The sequence below is a fragment of the Bubalus bubalis genome, chromosome 5 (assembly GCF_019923935.1).
Source record: "Bubalus bubalis isolate 160015118507 breed Murrah chromosome 5, NDDB_SH_1, whole genome shotgun sequence".
Taxonomy (NCBI): Eukaryota; Metazoa; Chordata; class Mammalia; order Artiodactyla; family Bovidae; genus Bubalus; species Bubalus bubalis.
In genome coordinates this window covers 9,899,203-9,923,893 of record NC_059161.1, presented here as the reverse complement: position 1 = coordinate 9,923,893, position 24,691 = coordinate 9,899,203, and the positions used below count along the sequence as shown (strand labels likewise).

The 24,691-nt window shown below is 45.5% G+C and overlaps 1 long non-coding RNA gene across 2 annotated transcripts; it reads right to left on the bottom strand.

Annotated features, from left to right (window-relative positions):
• Positions 1 to 9,758: 9,758 nt before the first annotated feature.
• Positions 9,759 to 23,985, bottom strand: LOC112585046. Of its 2 annotated transcripts, XR_006641066.1 has the most exons (5): positions 23,941 to 23,985; positions 20,761 to 20,948; positions 19,477 to 19,594; positions 11,477 to 11,525; positions 9,759 to 9,977 (listed from the first exon to the last, which is right to left on the bottom strand). It is a non-coding gene; the product is annotated as an uncharacterized LOC112585046 (long non-coding RNA). The 2 variants fall into 2 exon arrangements; XR_006551033.2 differs by lacking the exon at positions 23,941 to 23,985 and having other exon boundaries at positions 20,761 to 21,930.
• Between the last annotated feature and the right edge of the window lie 706 nt (positions 23,986 to 24,691).

Below are 24,691 nucleotides of genomic sequence, written 5' to 3'. Positions count from 1 at the left end.
AAAGTTTTGCTGTCCTCCCATGTACGTTCCCACGGGTAAGACCAATCTCCTCTCCCCTTCCCTTCCCTTCCTGTCCCATTCCTCTCTTTCTCTCTTCCCCCTTTATTTTTTCCATACTACATCCCCAGAGTCTGCCATTCAATGAATGCCCCCCTCATTAAAGATGTCACCTCATTAGAGCTATGTCCTCAGTGAAAGTCACTTCATTGGGTGTGTGATTGAGAGAAAGAGAGGAGTGCAGAATTATTCATGTTTGAACTTTTTCCAGTGTAAGAGGCACATTTTCTTTCACAAATATTCATAGGGAAGTTAGGAGACGGGGCTGGTTTGGGGGAGATGATTCACTTTTGAACTGAAGCACGGTGGTGCGATCACTTCCCTAGAGCCAGACATCCTGGAAAGTGAAGTCAAGTGGGCCTTAGGAAGTATCACTATGAACAAAGCTAGTGGAGGTGATGGAATTCCAGTTGAGCTATTTCAAATCCTAAAAGATGATGCTGTGAAAGTGCTCAATATGCTAGCAAATTTGGAAAACTCAGCAGTGGCCAGGACTCTGCTGGACTCAGGACTGGAAAAGGTCAGTTTTCATTCCAATCCCAAAGAAAGGCAATGCTAAAGAATGCTCAAACTACCTCACTATTGTACTCATCTTACACGCTAGCAAAGTAATGCTCAAAATTCTCCAAGCCAGGCTTCAACAATACATGAACCATGAACTTCCCAATGTTCAAGCTGGATTTAGAAAAGGCAGAGGAACCAGAGATCAAATTGCCAACATCTGTTGGATCATCGAAAAAGCAGAGTTTCAGAAAAACATCTACTTCTGCTTTATTGACTATGCCAAAGCCTTTGACTGTGTGGATCACAACAAACCGTGGAAAATTCTTCAAGAGATGGAATACCAGACCACCTGACCTGCCTCCTGAGAAATCTGTATGCAGGTCAGGAAGCAACAGTTAGAACTGGACATGGACCAGTTCTGGTTAGAACAGACTGGTTCTAAATTGGGAAAGGAGTCCATCAAGGCTGTATATTGTCACCCTGCTTATTTAGCATATATGCAGAGTACATCATGAGAAAAGCTGAGCTGGATGAAGCACAAGCTGGAATCAAGATTGCCGGGAGAAATATCAATAACCTCAGATACGCAGATAACATGACCCTTACGGCAGAAAGTGAAGAAGAACTAAAGAGCCTCTTGATGAAAGTGAAAGAGGAGAGTGAAAAAGTTGGCTTAAAGCTCAACATTCAGAAAACTAAGATCATGGCATCTGGTCCCATCACTTCATGGCAAATAGATGGGGAAGCAATGGAAACAGTGAGAAACTTTATTTCTGGGGCTCCAAAATCAGTGCAGATGGTGACTGCAGCCATGAAATTAAAAGATGCTTGCTCCTTGGAAGAAAAGCTATGACCGAACTAGACAGTATGCTAAAAAGCAGAGACATTAATTTGCTGACAAAGGTCCATCTAGTCAAAGCTATGGTTTTTCCAGTGGTCGTGTATGGTAGTGAGAATAGGTCTATACAGAAAGCTGAGTGCTGAAGAATTGATGTTTTTGAAATGTGTTGTAGAAGACTCTTGAGAGTCCCTTGGACTGCAAGGAGATGTAGCCAGTCCATCCTAAAGGAAATCAGTCCTGAATATTCATTGGAAGGACTGACATTGAAGCCAAAACTCCAATACTTTGGCCATCTGCTGTGAAGAACTGACTCATTTGAAAAGACCCTGATGATGGGAAGAATTGAAGGCAGAAGGAGAAAGGGATGACAGAGGATGAGATGGTTGGATGGCATCACTGACTCAATGGACATGAGTCTGAGTAAACTCTGGGAGTTGGTGATGGACAGGGAAGTCTGGCATGCTGCAGTCCATGGGGTCGCAAGGAGTCGGACATGACTGAGTGACTGAACTGAACTGAACCAATAGATTTGAAAGACTAGGAGAATTATCTACATGATGCGACCCAGAAGATGGGTGAAAATATGAAGATAGAACTCTGCAGGTAAGTTGGACTAGGGGTAAAGATCTGGGACTATCTGCATAGAGATGTTAATTGAAACACTAGGATAATTTGAGGCCACCAGAAAGGAAGAATATAAAATGAAGAGAAACTGAATTGAGGAGAAAATTTGGGACATACCTGTGTTTTAAATGAGAAAAAAGAGGAGCCAACTGAGGAGACAGAAGTAAGTTAGAGTTGGGAGGCAAAGTATTCCAGTCACTCCAAAAGGAAGGGAAGAAAATTTTCAAGAAAGTAGTGCATAGCTGGATCAAATTCATTAGGAAGATAAGTGAGGCTAGAATCCAAGGGAAGCTATTACTGGGTTCACCAATGAGTTCCTTCTTATTAAGTAAAAATAAAAGATGCATTTTTAAAATTTTCACCAAGAACTTTATTGAACAGTGTATTCATCATTTTGTTCTACTACCTTCTGCAATTTTTCAGGCAACCTCATAATTTATTCCTAAAACTTTTTATCTTTTTGAGCAAAGGTCTGTTTCAGGTATTTCTTATAGTCTTCCAGGGAATTGAAATGTTTTCCATTAAGAGAATTTTGTAAAGACCCAAGTAAATGGAAATCTGAAGCTGCAATGTCTGGTAAATATGGGGGATGAATCAGAACTTCCCAGCCAAGCTGTGACAATTTTTGCCTAGTCATCAAAGAAACATGCAGTCTTGCATTATCCTGATGGAAGATTTTTCTGTTGACTGATTTTTCTGTTTTCCATTGACTATTTCTGGATGCTTTTTGTTGAGTGGTACTTTTAGTTGGTCTAAATGAAAGCAATACTATTGGAATTAATCATTTGGTTTTCTGAAAGGACCTCATAATAGAGGACTCCCTTCCAATCCCACCATTTACACCATCTCAGCTTCTTTGGATGAAGACCGGCCTTTGGTGTGGTTGGTGGTGGTTCATTTCATTTGTCCAATGATGTCTTCCATTCCACATTACTCTACAGTATCCAGTTTTCATCGCCTGTCACAATTTGTTTTAAAAACAGAATGTTTTTGTATGTTTAAGTAGAGAATCACTTGCAGAAGTACAGTCAAGCAGGTTTTTTTTTCACTTATGTGGAACCCAAATGTCAAAGTGATTAACATAACCAAGGTGGTGCAAATGATTTTCATTGCTTGATTTGGATATTCTGAGTATGTTGGTTATCTCCCGTGTGGTATAACATTGGTCGTTCTCTATTCATGTCTTGATTTGATTGCTGTCAACTTCAACAAGTCTACCCAACTGTGGAGTATTGTCCATTTAGAAACCTTCAGCCTGAAACTTCACAAACCACTTTTGACACATTCGATCAGTCATAGCACCTTCTGCATACACTGCACAAAACACGTTTTGCATTTCAGTTGCGTTACCTTTCCTGAAATAATAAAACATAATATGCCAAAAAGTTTGCTTTTTTCTTCCATCGTCAACATTCAAATGGCCACACAAAAATTCACCCCTTTTGAGTTTTTAAAAAATGCACAATATGAAAACTGTCACAATATGTCTAACAAAATTGTTTCAAATGAAGTTAAAGACAATAAAGTGCTACTAGAGCTATCTTACGGAAAAAAAACTGATCAAATTTATTGGCCAACCCAACACATCTGGCAGTTAGAGTGAGCATTTCAGAGTTTGCATATGTGTGGAGGGAGTGTAGGAAGGGAAGTCAGATTTGAATGGACAAGGTATGAGATAAAGGAAATAAAGGTTATTCTCTCAAGAAATTCAGTGGGCAAGGGAGGGAGAACCAAGCTAGACAGCATATTAAGAAGCAGAGACATTACTTTGCCAACAAAGGTCCGTCTAGTCAAAGTTATAGTTTTTCCAGTAGTCATGTATGGATGTGAGAGTTGGACTATAAAGAAAGCTGAGAGCTGAAGAATTGATGCTTTTGAACTGTGGTGTTGGAGAAGACTCTTGAGAGTCCCTTGGACTGCAAGGAGATCCAACCAGTCAATATTAAAGGAAATCAGTCCTGAATATTCCTTGGAAGGACTGATGCTGAAGCTGAAACTCCAGTAGTTTGGCCACCTGATGCGAAGAACTGACTCCTTGAAAAAGACCCTGATGCTGGGAAAGATTGAAGGCAGGAGGAGAAGGGGACGATAGAGGATGAGATGGTTGGATGGCATCACCGACTTGATGACATGAGTTTGAGCAAGCTCCGGGAGTTGGTGATGGACAGGGAAGCCTGGTGTGCTGCAGTCCATGGGGTCACAAAGAGTCGGACATGACCGAGTGACTAAACTGAACTGAACTGAACTGGGAGGAAGAAAAGAGAAAAGACAGCGGTGTCTGACTAGTTTCTTTGTAGATGTCTCACCATTAAGTGGATAACTTGGCCAAATTTTCCAATTACACACTAGTGCTATAAGACTTGTGATATATTGCATTGCCAACAAATAGTTCCTGCTGACCCTGTGGAGCAGCAGCATGGACTGGGTTCTGTGGAAGAATATGCAAAAGTCTAAATATAAGGACAGCAAGAGACAGCAGGTTGAGAGAAACTACTGTGAAGCAGCAAAGAGCCACACAAAGCCCAGAGCCGGAAGTAATCAGCTTGGTTCCGTGACATCATTGACCCCCTGCTCTGTGCCAGCCACTGGGAGCTGGTAGAGGGATGACTGTGGAGGGTGAGTATGGCCTCTGCTTCATGGTGGAATGTCTACTAGTAGCTTCCAGCCTGGAATATTGTGGGGCTGGAACAGCAGGAGAGATGTCCCCAGCTGGCTGGCTTTTATGAGTCAGAGGGGCAAGAGAAGGCAACCTTCAACCTGTGTGGCACCAGTACAAGGATTGCCTGCCTGTGTGTGTGTGCCAAGTTGGTTCATTCGTGTCCGACTCTTTGCGGTTATGGGCTGTAGCCTTCCAGGCTCCTCTGTCCATGGGATTCTCCAGGCAAGAAGACTGGAGTGGGCTGCCATGCCCTCCTCCAGGGGATCTTCCCCACCCAGGGATTAAACCTGTGTCTCTTATGTCTCACGCATTAGCAGGCAGCTTCCTTACCACTAGCACCACCTGGGAAGCCTCCCTGTGAGCCAGCGTAATGTCCTCAAACTACAGTGGATGTGGAGGGTTTAAGGGCGAATAAGATCACAAAGGTGATCCTGAGAGCTATTCATCAATCATGGAGGTAGCTACCCCTCCTTAAAGCCTGAAGAAAAAAAAATTTTTTTTTTCTGCTTGATTTTTGGTCACTCCACCACTATTTCTCTGAGTTGAAAGCAGAACTATTCTTCTGTGTCATGATCACACCACTGATTAGGAAAAACATTTTCTGCCAAAATCAAAAATAAATAAATGTTCCTGATCTCTGATTTTCACATGAAAGTCCCTCTCAAGACCAGGCAATGATTGGCTACTCACCTTTCTGGAATAGGAAGGAGGAAGAACTCACCGTAGTCATCAGAACCAACCCACTCTTTACCTACAGATTGCAAGGAGGACACAGCAGCCTCCCCAGATGCCCTGTCATCTTGTCATCTTTGTCATGAGACCAAGACTGTGCTTCTGGAAGAATCCATGTGATTCAGAAAAGCTGGTTGAACTTCACCCTTCTTAATACCACTTGATATCTGGCCTTTCTCTTAAAAGCCATTTCATTTTTCATGCTGCTGCTAAGTCGCTTCAGTCGTGTCTGACTTTGTGCGACCCCAGATGGCAGCCCACCAGGCTCCCCTGTCCCTGGGATTCTCCAGGCAAGAACACTGGAGTGGGTTGCCATTTCCTTCTCCAATGCATGAAAGTGAAAAGTGAAAGTGAAGTCACTCAATCGTGTCTGACTCCTAGCGACCCCGCGGACTGCCGCCCACCGGGCTCCTCCGTCCCTGGGATTTGCCAGGCAAGAGTACTGGAGCTGGGTGCCATTGCCTTCTCCTTAATTAAGCAAAGTAACCTCTAAGATCCCTTCTAAGTTTAAAAGACATTGCAGGGTGGGAGTTAGCCGGTGAACTCTCTTGGGGGTAGGGGACACTATTAGCTCGCTTATTTCACTAAGGAACGTCTCAAATGCAGGGACATGGGGCTTCCAAAATTCAGGAGAACATGGTCGTAAGGAAGTGACTGTATAATGTTCGACCACAGGCCCCTGTTTCCTCAGGATAAATGGGAAACAGAGACGTCCACTGAAGACTGAAGACTGCAGGTCTAGGCAGTAATTGAGTGGACTCACGGGAGTTCTTCCATCTCTGGTATTCCAGAATGACATCCTTGAGCTTAATGCAATATTTTACACATCTTCTTTGGTTAAAAGTTTACCAATAAACCCAAATTTTCTGGAAAGTTCTGAAGGCTTGGAAACTGTGGAATTAGTATGAGATACTCAGTGAAGAGTGGCAAAGAATCCTGTCATCCGATGAGTCTTTAATATCATGGCTGTACTAACTGCTGTTGTCAAGAAAATCACAGCCATCCCCACAAAGGTACTGGGTTAATGAGTTTGGAAGAATCCACGGTATGACATTTCTATTCAATATGGATCAGATAACTAACTTTTAGAATTTCTCCGGGGTCACCTGGGACTTTTAGTGTATAAACTCAAGGAGGTGAATTTAGGAAAAGACCTACTGCCCAGGAGCAAAAACAAGACAATCTTCTTAGGCATCTGAGCTTAATCATCTCAACTCTGGAGAAGGGACCAGCTAGGTAAGCGTGTGTTTCTGGTCTTCAAGTTTTACCTAAAAATTTGTATCAGAAGCAAATGGTGCCGTTGTGCTATGGTGATGAGCACCCCAGGGACAGACACAGAGAGAGATTTCTTTTGGCGTTGCTGTTTCTGGCAGCTCTGGGCTCATGGCTCAGGTATTCAGGTTGTTGTCAACGAGATTAACCAAAACCATACACTTTGTGAAAAGCAGTCTCTGTTTCTGAGTAGCATCTAGATTCCCTTAGCAGAGGCTGAAGCCAGGAAGAATTCTCGCTTTCATTTACAGTGAGGCATTTCCTGATTCCTTTACTCTTTTTTCTTTCTTCTTTTATGTCCTTTGGCCACCTGATGCGAAGAGCCGAATCCCTGGAAAAAAAACCCTGATGCTGGGACAGACTGGGGGCAGGGAGAGAAGGAGGTGATAGCGGATGAGACGGTTGGATGGCAGCATCGACTCAACGCACATGAGTTTGAGCAAACTCCAGGCGATGGTGCAGGACAGGGAAGCCAGCTGCACTGCAGTCCACGGGGTGGCAAAGAGTCGGACACGACTTCGAGACTGAACAACAACAAAGCCATAGTGTAGAGGCTCAGAGCTCTCCCTCACCATATGTTACAGGTTTCTCACGGGCTCTGTCTTCATGCTTTACAGAGAAAGCAGTCACCACTTCAGACATTACCCCTACCATTCCAGACTACCTGCTGACCTTTGTGTTGTTTATTTTCTCCTCCAAGTTGGTGCGTGAAGCTTATTTTAATTCAGTTTCACCTGGATACAAATATCAATGTTACTAAAGCCCTGTTTCTGGACTTGAGGATGTGGGTCTTTCCCTCCATCCAGATCTAGAACATGAGGGCCAGTGGAGACTCAGCAAGGGACACTTTGCTCTGACTGAGCTTTCCCTAGCAACTCTCGGGTTTGCTCTGGCCACCTGATCAAGTCTGGAGTTCCAGGGTTTCACCTTGCCACCTATTTCAGCGTGAGCTTGATAAATCCGCATGAATTCTGAGAGATGACCATGTGTCTCAGGTATTCAGTTACTACTAGGGTAAGAGGGGGGAATAATGTTCTTCTTCTCTCAGGGTTGTTATGAGAATCTCAAGCTAAGATATTGGAAAGTGCCTGACACAGTGCTTCTTAAGAGTTTGGCTTTTGTCAGCTTTGCTTTGAGCTGCTGAAAGCACTCTTTCTCCTGAAAAGTGCCCGAGGATACAAGTTAGAGTGACACATTCTCTTAGTATCATGAGGAACACGATTAATGGGAAATGACTTCAGTTTACTGCATCTTCTAGTAATGCTGTGATGCCATCGCAAAACAAAAAGCACATGACTACTCGTAAGCCCATGGTACCTGAAAAAGAAATTGGATTTGACTCAGAAAATCAGGCCGTACAGCTAATCGCTCTGATCCAATAATGCTGCCCTGCAGAATGGCATCATCAGCCCTGGGGCACGGGGATGGGGGAGGAGGACGAGCAGGGAGAGTGAGCCCTCAGGGAGGCAGCTGCCCAGACACTCAAGCCAATGAAAAATTCATGAGGAGATGTTTTATAGCCAATGTCTGATCCCACTGCTGGGTCACAAGCTGGTTGGAGCCAATCAATAGTGTCAATCCTCCCGAAAGGAACTAGCGATTGTACGTTTATGAGAACTGGGAGGTTTCCCAAGCCAAGACCAGTTTCTGGTTACTTGGTATGTGTCACCCTTAAAAATATAGAACTTATTTTGAAAATGGAACCCTAGACCTTTAAGAAATCATACAGAGAGGAGGCGGAGAGGTACTTCTCAAATTTGCGTGGGGGAAATGCTTGAATTTTCTTATAAATCAAACTAAGGACTGGTTTTTAAGTTGAAGCTACTTTTTTGGGTTACCATTCTTTGTATACAGTTTCTTTATACTTAGATCTAGAATTCTGAAAATAATACTTTCCCATATGTGTTAAACTCCTTCAAATACAAATGGAAATGTATGAAAATGAAATCATAAAAAGAAAAATAAGTGGAGTCAACTTTATCCTTACACATCAATAAGTTCAAGGTTGTTTTTATTTTAAAACAATTTTAAGGATCATAGAAACTTAACTTCAGTTTGAGGGTTTGCTTTTTACACAGGCAATGGTGTAAAGGCAGAAGTGTAAGTGTGTAGAGACCGCAAGAAGAGTCTTAAAGGTTATATGCTCACAAGTCTGCTGAGGATTTCAGGGGAACCACACCACAGTCTGGTTAGATGAGAAACGCTCTAAGAAAAGCAGGGCTTCCAGGTGTGGCTAGATTAGAGCCAGATGCCATGATCTTTTCTGAATGTTGAGCTTTAAGCCAACTTTTTCACTCTCCTCTTTCACTTTCATCAAGAGGCTTTTTAGTTCCTCTTCACTTTCTGCCATAAGGGTGGTGTCATCTGCGTATCTGAGGTGATTGATATTTCTCCTGGCAATCTTGATTCCAGCTTGTGCTTCTTCCAGCCCAGCATTTCTCATGATGTACTCTGCATATAAGTTAAATAAGCAGGGTGACAATATACAGCCTTGACGAACTCCTTTTCCTATTTGAAACCAGTCTGTTGCTATCACTTCATGGGAAATAGATGGGGAAACAGTGGAAACAGTGTCAGACTTTATTTTTCTGGGCTCCACAATCACTGTAGATGGTGACTGCAGCCATGAAATTAAAAACCGCTTACTCCTTGGAAGGAAAGTTATGACCAACCTAGATAGCATATTCAAAAGCAGAGACATTACTTTGCCAACAAAGGTCCATCTAGTCAAGGCTATGGTTTTTCCAGTGGTCATGTATGGATGTGAGAGTTGGACTGTCAAGAAAGATGAGCGCTGAAGAATTGATGCTTTTGAACTGTGGTGTTGGAGAAAACTCTTGAGAGTCCCTTGGACTGCAAGGAGATCCGACCAGTCCATTCTAAAGGAGATCAGTCCTGGGTGTTCTTTGGAAGGACTGATACTAAAGCTGAAACTCCAGTACTTTGGCCACCTCATGCGAAGAGTTGACTCATTGGAAAAGACTCTGATGCTGGAGGGGATTGGTGGCAGGAGGAAAAGGGGACGACAGACGATGAGATGGTGGGATGGCATCACCGACTCGATGGACGTGAGTCTGAGTGAACTCCGGGAGTTGGTGATGGACAGGGAGGCCTGGCGTGCTGCGATTCATGGGGTCGCAAAGAGTCGGACACGACTGAGTGACTGAACTGAAGTGAACTGAACTGACGTCTTCAAAGCAGATCCCATTGAATACCATCTCGCCCACACTCACTCACAAGTGCATGAGACATCAAGCGCTCACAAAGGAAAAGTCTTGGAAAATCAACCTGTGAAGCAGGAAGGCAGGAGAGGAAGAGGATCAAAATGGGATAAGGAGTTTCCTCTGCTCCCGGTGATGGCATCAGGAAAGAAGCTGTGCCCTTGCATCCGTGTAAAGAAAAAATATTTATTTCAATGGCTGTGAAAGTAGCACCACATCATTAGCAATGATGCTAAAGCACACAAAGTAAAAAATAAGAAAATAAAAACCATCCATAATCCTGCCATCCTAAAGTGTCTATTTAACAAGATGGAGTATTTTCCTCTGTGGTGTTATATCTCTCTAGATATAGACATAAAGATATAAGATCAGATCAGTCCCTCAGTCCTGTCCGACTCTTTGAGACCCCATGAATCGCAGCACGCCAGGCCTCCCTGTCCATCACTAACTCCCAGAGTTCACTGAGACTCATGTCCATCGAGTCGGTGATGCCATCCCACCATCTCATCCTCTGTCGTCCCCTTCTCCTCCTGCCCCCAATCCCTCCCAGCATCAGAGTCTTTTCCAATGAGTCAACTCTTTGCATGAGGTGGCCAAAGTACTGGAGTTTCAGCTTGTTGGAATTTTACTGTAAAGCGTTTCATATCCTGAGTTTTCAGTGTATGTTTATTTTGTAATCATTTTCACATGTCAGAATTTTCAAATGTGGTATTTTATTGTTCTGTTGTTTAGTTGCTCAGTCATATCTGACTCTTTGTGACTCCATGGACTGTAGCCCGCCAGTCTCCCCTGTCCATGGGATTCTCCAGGCAAGAACACTGGAGTGGGTTGTCATTTCCTTCTCTAATTGTTCTGTTAGAAAGTATGTGCCATTCTTCTATTTTTTAATTTGATTTTTTTCTAAATTGGAGTGTAATTGCTTTACAATGTTGTATTAGTTTCTGCTGTTGAACAATGTGAATTAGCTATATGTATACAAAGGAATGATGCTAAAGCTGAAACTCCAGTATTTGGCCACCTCATGCGAAGAGTTGACTCATTGGAAAAGACTCTGATGCTGGGAGGGATTGGGGGCAGGAGGAAAAGGGGACGACAGAGGATGAGATGGCTGGATGGCATCACTGACTCGATGGACGTGAGTTTGAGTGAACTCCGGGAGCTGGTAATGGACAGGGAGGCCTGGCGTGCTGTGATTCATGGGGTTGCAAAGAGTTGGACACGACTGAGTGACTGAACTGAACTGAACTGATACATATACCCGCTCCCTGTTGAGCTTCCGTTCCACCCACCCCACCCCACCCCTCAGTCATTCTCTATTGACAGATGGGTCATGTACTCTCAGCTCTTAGGAGTTAGTTCCTGCAGGTGTATACAGCCTGCCCATCCATGTGCCCTGAGCCCTTACGTTACTGTTTAGTTCCAATACCACCTATGATGAAGCCAGCCCCTTTCCCCACTTATCCTTAATCCCTCCCAGGGAGGCAGAGTGGCAGAGTGGGAAGAGTTTAGGCTTTGGGGACTGCCAACCTGGGCTCCATACGTGGGCTATGACCCAGTATTGCTTACCAGTTGTGTGACCTTGGGAAGCTTGTTAACCGAGTTTCAGTCTCCTCACCTATAAAATGAGAATAACTTTATAGAGTGTTAAGATAATGATCGAATAAAAGAGTGTATGTGTCAGTTTCCTCCCCTCTGCCCTTTTTCGGTTATCAAGCTTCTCCCAGAAGCAGCTATAGAGCAGTGTTAAGAGCTTGAGCAAGTAATCTCGGCTCTCTGTGCCTCCACTTCCTCATACATGTTTTGGGAGTAGCGGTACGATCGCTGCAGTTGTCTGTTTTTGGGGAGGATTCAGTCAGGTGATCCACAGGAGGCCCTTGCTGCCTGCACGAGTACCAGCACAATACATGCTGGCTCTTCTTCTATTATAATCTTGTAGGACCTGCCAAGAACATCACTTCGTTGTTTTCACCAGAGCATGAGCTAACCTGTCGCATCAGAGCAGATGCAAGTTGGCCCTATTAGCTGCCTCTTGGAGTCACTGTCTGGTGAGCCTGCCAACAACCCAGCACCAGGCCTGGGCCCCGCCTCAGTGCAGCCACACCCTGCAGCGGGCTCTGGCCCCAGACACCCCTAGCAATCTCTGCCTGACCAGTATCAGAACCGGGGAGCCTTTGGAGTGAGTGGCCTGAGAGGGAGAGAATACCTTAGCCACAGCTTGGCATGCAGGTATCAGTCAGAGGGAAGAAAGTTGGGCTGTGAGAGAGCTTCCTCAGAATTGAGTCAATTTTCAGAAAAAAGGCCCTGAACGGGGAGAGAGCCTCAGGGAAAGGCCAACACGACCTTGTCCACATCTTGGGCCTTTCTTGGGGAGGCCTCTCCTTTTTACAGGAACTGGTAACATTCTTGCCCTGGCACCACCATGCAGGATTACAATGAGAGGAGAGAATTCACCCAGAAACCGGGGTGTGGTAGCCATCTTGGAGGGTGTCTGCCCTGCCCCCACCCGCCTGTTGTACTCCAGCAGAGGGTCTCAAAGCATGGTCCCTGGATCAGCATCACCTGGGAACACAGGAGGAATGCAAGCTCTCGGTCCCACCCCAGATCTACTCAGTCAGAATCTGCGGGATGGGCTTCCCAGCCATCAGCCTACTCATGTGTGGTTTGTCCCTCAGAATTCAGACCAGTGAAAAGATCAAGTATGGGCACCAATATTTATATATTATTACAAAGATGTTCATCTCAGTATTATTTATATAGGACAAAACAGAAGAGTGGAACAACCCAAATAGCCAGGAGTATAGGTTGAGCAAATTATGGTATATCCATATAATGGAATATTATACAGCCACAGAAAATGACATTTTTATAAAACACTTGGTGTCAAGGGGGAAATGGTACCAAATAATGTTAAGTGATAAAAGATGAATATAAACAGTATGTACCCATATGTGTACAGATTTAAAACAGAATAAACCCATATGTGTGCATAGAAAAAAAATCTAGAAGGAAACACAAAATGTTAGCAGTGGTTATCATCTCTGGGTAATAGTACTGGAGAGTGTTTTTATTTTTTATTTTTCTTTTTACTATTCGGTATTTTCAAATATTCCACAATGAACATGTATTACTTTTACAAAAAGGAAAAAAAGACCATAATGACAGTGTGTGGACTTGGTTGGGCATTTTACTTCTCCAAGTCTCCGTTTCTTGAACCTCCAGTGGCACCTGCATAGGCTCCCTTCCTCCGAGCCCAGTGGAGAGAGTGCGATCGTTGGCAGCTTCTCCCCAACAAAATATATTCTCCTGTGATCTCCACTTTCACCATATTGTTTATCACGAATCAAAAGGATCTAAGGGCTGTCTCATTTCTTTCCCATCCTCTGACAGCCTGACTTTGGGCACAGCAGTGACCAAGATGCCATAACTGGAACAGGCTCAGAGGTGACCAGGCCAGTCTCAAACTGCAAACAGATCTGGCAGAAGAGGACAAGAAGCAGGCCATGAGGGGCCATTAATGTGCAGGAGAAATGGAGAGGGGTTCAGCTGTGCACTAGGGCTGGTCTGAGTTGGCCGCAGGTAGCTCTGCCATGGTGCCCTGAGGACAGAGCGGGCTCTGGCGGCCAGTGATCCTTGGAGGTCTGGCTGTGGGCTGTGGGCAGATTCAGGAAACCAGAAAATAATACCGCAACCCAGTGCAATGCCTGACAGATATGGGATACCCAGTAAACATCTGTTGAGTGGAGGAATAAATGAAACTTCATCATGGTCTCTGGAGAGCAAGACCTTTCATCAGAGGATGCCTTCAGGGCCTGGGGTGGTCTTCAGGGCACAGAAGAGCTTGCAGGGAAAGGGGCTCGGGGAGAGAGCTCAGCTGCGTGCAGAGAAATGGGGTCAGTGGGGAAGGCAGGAACCTTGGAGTCCAACCCAGGTTTGAATCCCACCTCCATCACTAAGTGACGAGGTGATCCAGGGGAGTTTTCCTAACCTTCCTGGCCTCACTTCGTCCCTGGCTCCCTGGGGAGGACTCCCGCACCTCGAAGGGCTGTTTTCAGATGTTTCCATGAGATGATGGAAAGCCTGTGAAGGACCGTTACAGGTCTGCTCCTGTGGCTGGTGGCAGCCGGATCACAGATTAAAGCGGGAGCTGGGACCGAGGCTAGCGCCGGGCAGTGGGGCATGCTGCCACTTGCCCAGGAACCAAGGCAGGCTCCGGCACCAGCATCAGCTCTGGTTGGCAGCGGAGGCCGCAACCTCTGCATCGCCTGGCTCAGAGGCTGGTCAGTGCAGTCTGGAAAAGGATCCAGTGATGGGCTGGGGGAGACAGAAGCTGGCCCAGAGGGGTAGCAAGCTGGAGTAAGGTGAGGGTGTGGCCACCCAACAGGATCCTCAAGGCAGAGGGTATAAATTTGAGTTTCTCCCTCTCAAGGGTGCGTTTGGGATCTCATTTACTTGAGGTGACCTGTCTCCGTGAGGAGTTGGTGCAGCTCTTTGCTGGGTGCGCTCAAAGGCTCCTCAGACCTCCCCCGTCGCACACACTGTTTTCAGAATGGCTTCCTAATGGCGTCACAATGACCTGAGGCAACTCATCTTCAGAGATGAGAGGCCCTTACTACACAGGTATGCCTGCTTCTCATACCTTCTGGCTCTTCTTCCTGGAGTTTTCTCGTGGCCAGGCCCTGCCCTCGCATCTCTGGGTTTACCTTTACTTGGAAAGGACACTGTACTCATTGTTACGTAGATAACCCACCACCCTGTCATTCCCACCAGCGTCTTGGGCAAGATTTGCTGGCAAAGCACTCTCCGCCCTCTCCTAACTGCCTCTGACATAATCACCTCTGTGTCGGGTCAGCCCGGGGCCACCCCATGAGCTTACCTGGCGTGGGGATTGCGTCTCACCCTCCATCTGCCCTCTGCAGACCCTAGCACAGGCGCTTGATAGCTGCTGGGTGAAAATAAGGAGGGAGGGAGCGTAGCAGACACTGTGGATTGGCCGCCCACATGCCTTTCATGATCTTCTCCCCTTGTGTTCTTCTACTGAGGAGTTGGAAATAAAATACATACTCAATTTTCCCAGCTACTCTGACAGCTAGGGGTGGCCAAGTGAAACAGTTCAATGAGGTGTAAGGGTAAGTCTTCAAGGAAGACTTTCCGGGCTAAGAGGCACACCTCTCTAAGAGAAAGCCTTTGATCCTTTTGTCCTTCCATTTTCTTCCTACCTGGAATGAAGACATGATGCCTGGAGGCTCAATAGCCATCTTGCAACCATGATGCAGCAAGCAACAGTCAGAATGGCCAAGTGACAAAGAATAACATACCGTGTGGTTCTTGATGGTATTGTTATGGGAAACACGTTGACTGACACCACCCACCCTGGCCAGGTACCATGTAACCATTTGCGTGAGTTATTTTACAACAGGAGGTCCTGAGAATGAACATGGAACTAACAAGCCACCACCAACTGGGAGAGTTCAGGAAACATCAAAAGGAGATGCCAGATGTCCTTCCACCTCCCAGAATCCTCCTCTCTGGCATCCATCTTGGCTGAGCAATGCCTGCACCACCACCCAGAAGGACCCTGAGTCAGAAGGATTGGCCAAAGACAACCTGGAAACTAATCCCATCACCATAAAACCTGAGACTGCAAGCCACGTGACAGAGCAGTTCTCCTGGGTTCCCTTATCCTCCTGCTCTCGCCTTGGGTGCCCCTTCCCAATTAAGTCTCTTGCTTTGTCAGCGCATGTGTCTCCTTGGACAATTCATTTCCATGTGTTTGACAAAAGCCCACTCTTGGGCCCTAAAAGGGGACCCCCTTCCTGCAATAACAGCATCACTGATGACCATTATTCCCGGGGGGACCAACCTCATGGCTTGTTTGGGACTGAGAGGTATTTATAAATGCAAGACTTTAGACGCTGAAACAGAAATGGTTCTGGACAAATATGGACTTTGGTCACCTATCCTAGTCTATCCGAGCCCTTGTTAGGTAGATAGAATAGGGAAAAGGAGTCTAAAATGGCGATGGCTAAAAGACAAGGAAGGGAAAAGCCTGCGAAAATAGAACAGAGGAAGGTCTGAGGACTAGAGTGAGGACTTCAGTAGAACAGCACTCCTGACTAAGCCCAATTTGCATAGGGCAGGCCCAGGGGGAAGAAAAAAACAAATAAAAAGAGGAGCCAACTGTCTCTCTCTCTCTCCTGCGTGCTGGGGCGCTCTTCTCTTAGCCTCTGGATCGACGTGCCCTCACGCCTCAAAGATGGATTTTCCTGCTACCTTCTCAATAAAATAGAGCTGTAACACTGATTTGTCTAAGAGCTATAACATGGTCCGTTCGAGACCTGAGATCTATAACACGGACTGTCCAAGACCCGAGAGATGTGACACGCCGAGGGGGCTTTAACGTCCATCACTCCAAATCTTTGTTGTGACGAGACAATAGGACCGAGGATCATACACTCACCTGACACCCTGAACTGCTTATTTCCAGAGATTTCTTATTATACAGTGAGAAAAGTAAGTCCTATTTACCGCAGACATTGTAGTCAAGTTTTTCTGTCATCAGAGTGTGTTAGTCCCTTGGTCGTGTCCGACTCTGTGACCCCACGGACTGTAGCCCTCCAGGCTCCTCCGTCCGTGAGATTTTCCAGGCAAGCACACTGGAGTGGGCTGCCGTTTCCTTCTCCAGGGGATCTTCCTGACCCAGGGATTGAACCTGGGTCTCATGAATTGTGGGCAGACTCTTCACGGCAGCCACCACTTGTAGTTGAAAGCGTTCCTGTGGATGCAGTAGAAGTTGGTATTTCTAAGATGCAGCAAGCAGACGTACAGAGTGGCAGGCCATTGAGCGCTATTGTTACAGCAGGTGGGTAGCTAGGCATGAGCAGAGAAATGGGGCAGGGACCAGATGGCAGGAAGTCAGGCATCTTGTAAACAGCAGGGGTCCGTGGCAGACAAAGGAAAGCAGGCACCTTCAGACCAGCAGGAAACTACACATTCTGGGTGATAAGGGTCTGAGTAGCAGACAAAGAAAGTTGGGGGAAGGAGGCAATCTCCTGTGTCCAAAGTAACCTTTTGCGCACTGTGCTCTCGGTAGATAAGATTAGTCTTGCAGATAAGAAATACTCCACCATGCTGGATGCCAGACACTTCTAATCTAAGCTAAATGGGGACAAAAATCCCTCCTCCCCTTGGGAAAATGGAGCTGGGATGAAAATCAGGAAAGTCGACCCCCAAACTCCTCCTTCCCCAGTGAATATTCCAGCCCTTCATTTGTTGTTCAGTCGCTCAGTCATGTCCCAGTCTTTGTGATCCTGTGGACTGCAGCACACCAGGCTTCCCTGTCCTTCACCATCTCCCATAGTTTGCTCAAACTCATGTCCATTGAATCAGCGATGCATATCCCTCATACCCGGCTAGCCAAAGAAGCTCAGCAGGGCAGCTCTTCACCTGCCTGCCGCCTGCTCTCCCTCCCTCTGAGAGTGTGTCCTTGCTTAAATAAACTTTCACTTTATTTCCTTAACCTCTCTGCTTTGTCTCCAAATTCGTTTGCATCAAAGAAAAAAAACCTCAAATTCACTGGCAACACTACCTGCCTTCACAGAGCTTATCTCAGTTGAGTTTTACAACGATCTTTCATGGTAGGTTTTGTTATACCCATTTTACAGATGAAAAAATGGAGGCACCTGGTAGCTCAGCTGGTAAACTGTCTGTCTGCAATGCAGGAGACCCGGGTTCAATCCCTGGGTTTGGAAGATCCCCTGGAGAAGGAACTGGCAACCCACTCCAGTATACTGGCCTGGAAAATCCCATGGACAGAGAAGCCTGGCAGGCTAGAGTCAACAGGGTTGCAAAGAGCTGGACACGACTGAGCAACTAACACCACTAACAGAAAGAAGTTTAGCCCAACTGGAATCCACGTCCTGCACATTAATGTCATATTCCCTTTCCCCCCATAGCCACTCTAGCTCATTTCCTTTTAACTCAATTTGTGATCACTTGATGTTATTCAGGAGTGGGCAACATTCTTTTTGAATGAATGAAGTCGCTGTGAGACGCAGCATTGCCTTCTCTTTACAGTTTCTTTCTGGACAAGTCAAAAAATCCTGGCGATTTGATTTATTTCTCCATCACTACTGTTAATGGATAAGAGAGAATTGGTTTACATAGATTAAAAGATGTTGTTTAAATTATTGTTGAATGATTCAAAAGGTACAAAGGGGAATGTCGTAAAAAGTCTCCTTTCCACCCCTGTTGCTTTATAGATGAATGTTAGAAAAGCTTCCATCAGTTTTAAATTGATGGTTTTCAATGTGGACCATAATGAATAGCCCCTTAAATTTGTATTCAGCTTTAGAAATTACAAAATACTTTCAAAGGCACAGTCTCTCTCTCTCTTTTTTTTTTCTTTCCAGCTGCTTGGGGGAGTTTTCTTTAGATTCCATTCATAGTCACAGCTTTTGGCAGATCGTACTCCCCCCTCATCCCCCCAACCCTACCCACGCCCTTCCCCTTTCTCAGAGGCCAAGACTTCCTTCTGGGTCCCTCATACCCTGGCTGGTACTGAGTCTCCTGAGTCCTCCTGGGTACAACCATAGGCTCTTCATATATTCTTTGTATCACTCACTGCACCAGGAACAAGTCTCTCCCAGAAAGATGCTCTGAAGATGCTGTTGATGGGCCCACTGGCTGGCCAACCTACTCTTGCACATGTGTGGCCTATGAAATACCCTCTTCGATCAGAATATCTGACTCATTTTCTCTGATGGTTTGCATATCTATTTATAGTTTGTCCCTTACTAAAAGTTTTGCCTATGAAGAGTCTGTAATATAACGGGAAGATATTATCATATTCATTGAACAATCATAATATATCTATATCTATGTATACCTACATCTATGTGCACCATATTAAGACTCTCATTACAAAATCTATGTATACAGTAATTTCTGGAAATAACTCATTATTTAATTTCTCTCTTAGCTCAATTGTACCTCTCCCCCAAGGTTTCTTCATCTCAGTTCAGATGCTCCAGTTTCCCAAGCCAGGTTCCTCAGCATTCTCGTCCTCCACTCTTTTTGCACCAGCCCCACCACCAGCAAAGCTGGCTGCCTGTCAATCCCAGCTCTCAGTGCATCCTGTCTGTTCTCCTCTTTAGCTCTCTCACATCTCCTTGCTTTTCTCCATGCCCTCAGCCACCTCCCCAGTTTAGCCCCCACCGCCTCATACCCAGGTGGCGCTAGTGGTAAAGAACCCACCTGCTAGTGCAGGAGACATAGGAGACCTGGATTCGATCCCTGGGTCTGGAAGAGCTCCTGGAGGAGGGCACATGCGCCTGTCTTTGATCCCTGGCAGGGCAGTGCTTCCTCTTCGTGGCACTGGCCATGTGACATGATGATGTGTTTGTGAGTCTATGTTCTCCACCCCATCACGACCCTTGAGGACAGGGTCCAGAATACTCACTCCAGTATCCTTGCCTGGAGAATCCCACGGACAGAGGAGCCTGGTGGGCTACCGTCCATAGAGTCGCACAGAGTCAGACAAGTGACAGTGTCAGACTGAAGTGACTTACCTCGTTCCACCACACATCTCATGCCCCAATTTTGGTAACATCCTTACAAACAGGCTCCTGCCTTCTTGGTCTTGCTCTACCTTGATCCATTCTCTACATTTCAGTCAGGGTCCTTTTGCTTTAAAAAAGGGGGAAAAAAAAGTCTTGCAACACACCCCACTTACAGGTCCACTTGTGTTCCATTATCCTCAGGAAGTTGTTGAATCCCCTTCTCAGCCTGGCTCCAGCTGCTCTGCAGCCCCTTGCTCGCCTTTGCAGACACTGCCCATCACCCATGAGCTGTTCCTGAGCCCCTCACCTCCCGCATCCACCCTCCCTTACCTCCAGGCCTCAGGGGGCTCTTCTGGATGCCAGGTGCCCTCCCCTGCACTGACTCCTGTGAGTCCTTCAGGTCTCAGCCTCACCAGCGTTCAACAAATAAGGTTAAGATGTAAAAAGTCAACCTAGTTGCTATATAATGATCCTGGGTTTTCCTCATCATGTACATAGTGACCTGGTCACTCCATCAACCATTCATCCATCGAAGAATCATTCATTCTGCTCAGATTTATGAGACATAGTACATCTAGAGGCCCAGGGCAGCCCTGGTTCTAGGTGCCAGCGCACATGTCTCTTTCTGCAGATTGGTTCGTGCAGTCAGTCTGCACTTCCATCTCTCATTTGTCTTTACTCAACGGATGGCCATGAAACAATGAACAGAAGGGAGGCCCTGTCCTCAAGGGTCGTGATGGGGTGGAGAACAGAGACTGACGAACACATCGTCATGTCACATGGCCAGTGCCATGAGGAGGAAAGTCTGCCCTGCCGGGAATCAAAGACAGGCTCACAGCAGCAGTGAAGCTGAACCGACAGGTGTTGACAGGTAGACAGGGCACCAGAGATCAGGGGACATGGAAGCAGGAAAGGGAGGTTCTTTCCGGAAGAGGAAATAGTGCATACAAGTCTTCAAGATTCACTTAAACCTGGCTATACCAGGACTCAGGGAATGTGCCCAGAATGACCAGGGTGCTGGGAAACATGCACCCCCACATCCTGCCTGCTGCTCGTACCTCCTCCTCCACCAGAAGTAAACTCTTTCCCCTTCCTCCTTCTCCGAGTCCTACTCATTCTCAACCCACTCAAGATCTGCTTCCTTCACAAAGCCTTCCAGGATTATACACTGAACAGACAGGCACTTAATTCCATTCTGTTTTTGTACATCGTCATTCAAAGAGTCCATAACAGGTCTCAGCTTCCTACCAAATTGTAATGTCTTAGAAGACAGGGACTATGACTTATACTTACTTTGAAATTTCTCTGTGTATCTGGGCAAGAAACCTGGGGCTCCTCCATAAATGCTGGTTGAAGCCACTCTGGAGGCCTAGAAAGGCAGTTCCCGTATCCCTAACTTCAAATCATCCCCAGTGAGTCTTTTAATATATCTCTTCCATCTTCATTCATCATCTGCTATGATATCAGCTTACAGTCTTGTGCTGAGAACAGATTAGATGCTGTTAGCCTGGGTTTATGATTCTCGGAGAAGAGGTAAATAATGATGCTACCAGGAATGTAAGGGGATTCCCACTAGAAGTCTCAAGTTCTAATCAACCTTTGAATTTACTGTTAATTAACATCTCACCCATGAAAAGTAAAAAATGTCATCTGTGAAGCCCCCTGAACTTGCAGATAGAAGAAACAGGTCTTTGTCTCATCTCCACCATGTATCAGCCTTATGACATTGGACAAATCACCTACACATTTTTTAAACCTCAGTTTCCCTGTCTTTAAAATGGGAATGATAATACCTCACAGGATTACAACTGCTCTCACAGGGCTATTGTAAGGATTAAAGGGGGTCATGAATGTGAACTTGATTGGTAATATGTGAAGTGTCATTTAAACTCAGAGAGCACTTTTAACTTTATTACAAATGAAAGTTCTCGCCCCTCTGTTTCATTCTCAGCATTCACAATCCAGACACAAGCTCTCCACAGGGAAGTGAACTGTACTGATATTAAGGAGAGAGAGTGTCCTTCATCTCCTATCTAGAAGATCTACTGCAACCACCTTCTTAGACCCCCGTAGATGTTGGGATAGTCGTGTCTATCTCCCTCAGGACTGCAGGTCCTCAGGCAGGCGTGCTGCATGCCATGGGAGCTGCCCCACCATGCTCTGACTCCTGAAACACTTGCTCTTTCCGGGGAGAATTCCCTATTGCCAGCTGCCTTCTTCAAAGAGCTCTGTTTAGATTTGTCAGCGAAGGTGGTTACAAAATGCAAACAACAAAAGCGGGCCCCAAACCTAAGATCCTAAAAGAGAAAGGGTGAAGGGGACTCTGGAAGGAGAGACAGTCACGTCTACACAACCGGCAAGAATCCAACCAGTTATCAGAGTCCATGCATGCTCAGTTCAGTTCAGTTTAGTTGCTTAGTCATGTCCGACTCTTTGAGACCCCATGGACTGCAGCATGCCAGGCCTCCCTGTCCATCACCAACTCCTGGAGTTTACTCAAAAACTCATGTCCACTGAGTGGGTGATGCCATCTAATCATCTCCTCCTGTCATCCCCTTCTCCTCCTGTCCTCAATCTTTCCCAGCATCACGGTCTTTTCAAATGAGTCAGCTCTTCGCATCAGATGGCCAAAGTATTGGAGTTTCAGCTTCAACATCAGTCCTTCCAATGAACACCCAGGACTGATCTCCTTTAGGATGGACTGGTTGGATCTCCTTGCAGTCCAAGGGACTCTCAAAAGTCTTCTCTCCAACACCACAGTTCAAAAGCATCAATTCTTCAGCACAAGGCTTTCTTCAGAGTCCAACTCTCACATCCATACATGACTACTGAAAAAATCATAGCCTTGACTAGACAGACCTTTGTTGGCAAAGTAATGTCTCTGCTTTTGAATATGCTATCTAGGTTGGTCATAACTTTCCTTCCAAGGAGTAAGTGTCTTTTAATTTCATGGCTGCCATCACCATCTGCAGTGATTTTGGAGCCCCCCCAAAAAAGTCAGCCACTGTTTCCACTGTTTCCCATCTATTTTCCATGAAGTGATGGGACCAGATGCAATGATCTTAGTCTTCTGAATGTTGAGCTTTAAGCCAGCTTTTTCACTCTCCTCCTTCACCTTCATCAAGAGGCTCTTTAGTTCTTCCTCACTTTCTGCCATAAGGGTGGTATCATCTGCGTATCTGAGGTTATTGATATTTCTCCCAGCAATCTTGATTCCAGCTTGTGCTTCCTCCAGCCCATCATTTCTCATGATGTACTCTGCATATAAGTTACATAAGTAGGGTGACAATATACAGACTTGACATACTCCTTTTCCTATTTGGAACCAGTCTGTTGTTCCATGTCCAGTTCTAACTGTTGCTTCCTGACCTGCATATAGGTTTCTCAAGAGGCAGGTCAGGTGGTCTGGAATTCCATCTCTTGAAGAATTTTCCATGGTTTGTTGTGATCCACACAGTCAAAGGCTTTGGCATAGTCAATAAAGCAGAAATAGATGTTTTTCTGGAACTCTCTTGCTTTTTCCATGATCCAGTGAATGTTGGCAACTTGATCTCTGGTTCCTCTGCCTTTTCTAAAACAAGCTTGGACATCTGGAAGTTCATGGTTCACGTATTGCTGAAGCCTGGCTTAGAGAATTTTGAGCATTACTTTACTAGCATGTGAGATGAGTGCAATTGTGCGGTAGTTTGAGCATTCTTTGGCATTGCCTTTCTTTGGGACTGGAATGAAAACTGACCTTTTCCAGTCCTGTGGCCACTGCTGAGTCTTCCAAATTTGCTGGCATATTGAGTGCAGCACGTTCACAGCATCATCTTTCAGGATTTGAAATAGCTCAACTGGAATTCCATGACCTCCACGAACTTTGTTCGTAGTGATGCTTCCTAAGGCCCACTTGCTTTCACATTCCAGTATGTCTGGCTCTAGGTGAGTGATCACACCATCGTGATTATCTTGGTCATGAAGATCTTTTTGTACAGTTCTTCTGTGTATTCTTGCCACCTCTTCTTAATATCTTCTGCTTCTGTTAGGTCCATACCATTTCTATCCTTTATTGAGCCCGTCTCTGCATGAAATGTTCCCTTGATATCTCTAATTTTCTTGAAGAGATCTCTAGTCTTTCCCATTCTAATATTTTCCTCTATTTCTTTTTGCACTGATCACTGAGGAAGGCTTTCTTATCTCTCTTTGCTATTCTTTGGAACTCTGCATTCAAATGGGTATATCTTTCCTTTTCTCCTGTCCTTTTCGCTTCTCTTCTTTTCACAGCTATTTGTAAGGCCTCCTCAGACAGCCATTTTGCTTTTTTGCATTTCTTTTTCTTGGGGATGGTCTTGCTCCCTGTCTCCTGTACAATGTCATGAACCTCCGTCCATAGTTCATCAGATCTATCAAATCTAGTCTATCAGATCTAGTCCCTTAAATCTATTTCTCACTTCCACTGTATAATCATAAAGGATTTTATTTAGGTCATACCTGAATGGTCTAGTGGTTTTCCCCACTTTCTTCTTTCTTCATTTTAAGTCTGAATTTTGCAATAAGGAGTTCATGGTCTGAGCCACAGTCAGCTCCCAGTCTTGTTTTTGCTGACTGTATAGAGCTTCTCCATCTTTGGCTGCAAAAAATATAATCAATCTGATTTCGGTGTTGGCCATCTGGTGATGTCCATGTGTAGAGTCTTCTCTTGTGTTGTTGGAAGAGGGTATTTGCTATGACCAGTGCGTTTTCTTGGCAAAACTCTATTAGCCTTTGCCCTGCCTCATTCTGTACTCCAAGGCCAAATTTGCCTGTTACTCCAGGTGTTTCTTGACTTCCTACTTTTGCATTCCAGTCCCCTATAATGAAAAGGACATCTTTTTTGGGTGTTAGTTCTATGCTAAGTCGCTTGAGTTGTGTCCAACTCTGCGACTCTGTGGACCGTAGCCTGGCAGGCTCCTCTGCCCATGGGATTCTCCAGGCAAGAATACTGGAGTGGGTTGCTGTGCCATCCTCCAGAGGATCTTCCCAACCCAGGTATCAAACCCGCGTGTCTTACATTTCCTGCATTAGCAGGCAGGTTCTTTACCATTAGTGCCTCCTGGGAAGCCCAGTAATCAGAGCCCTTGATTCAAAGCCTGTCTCTGCTACAAACGGGCTGCGTGACCTGGAGAAACTCACCCAACCTCTCTGAGTCTCTAAAATTACATCCTGTAAAATGCGTATATTAACGTCTATCTTTTGGTGTTAT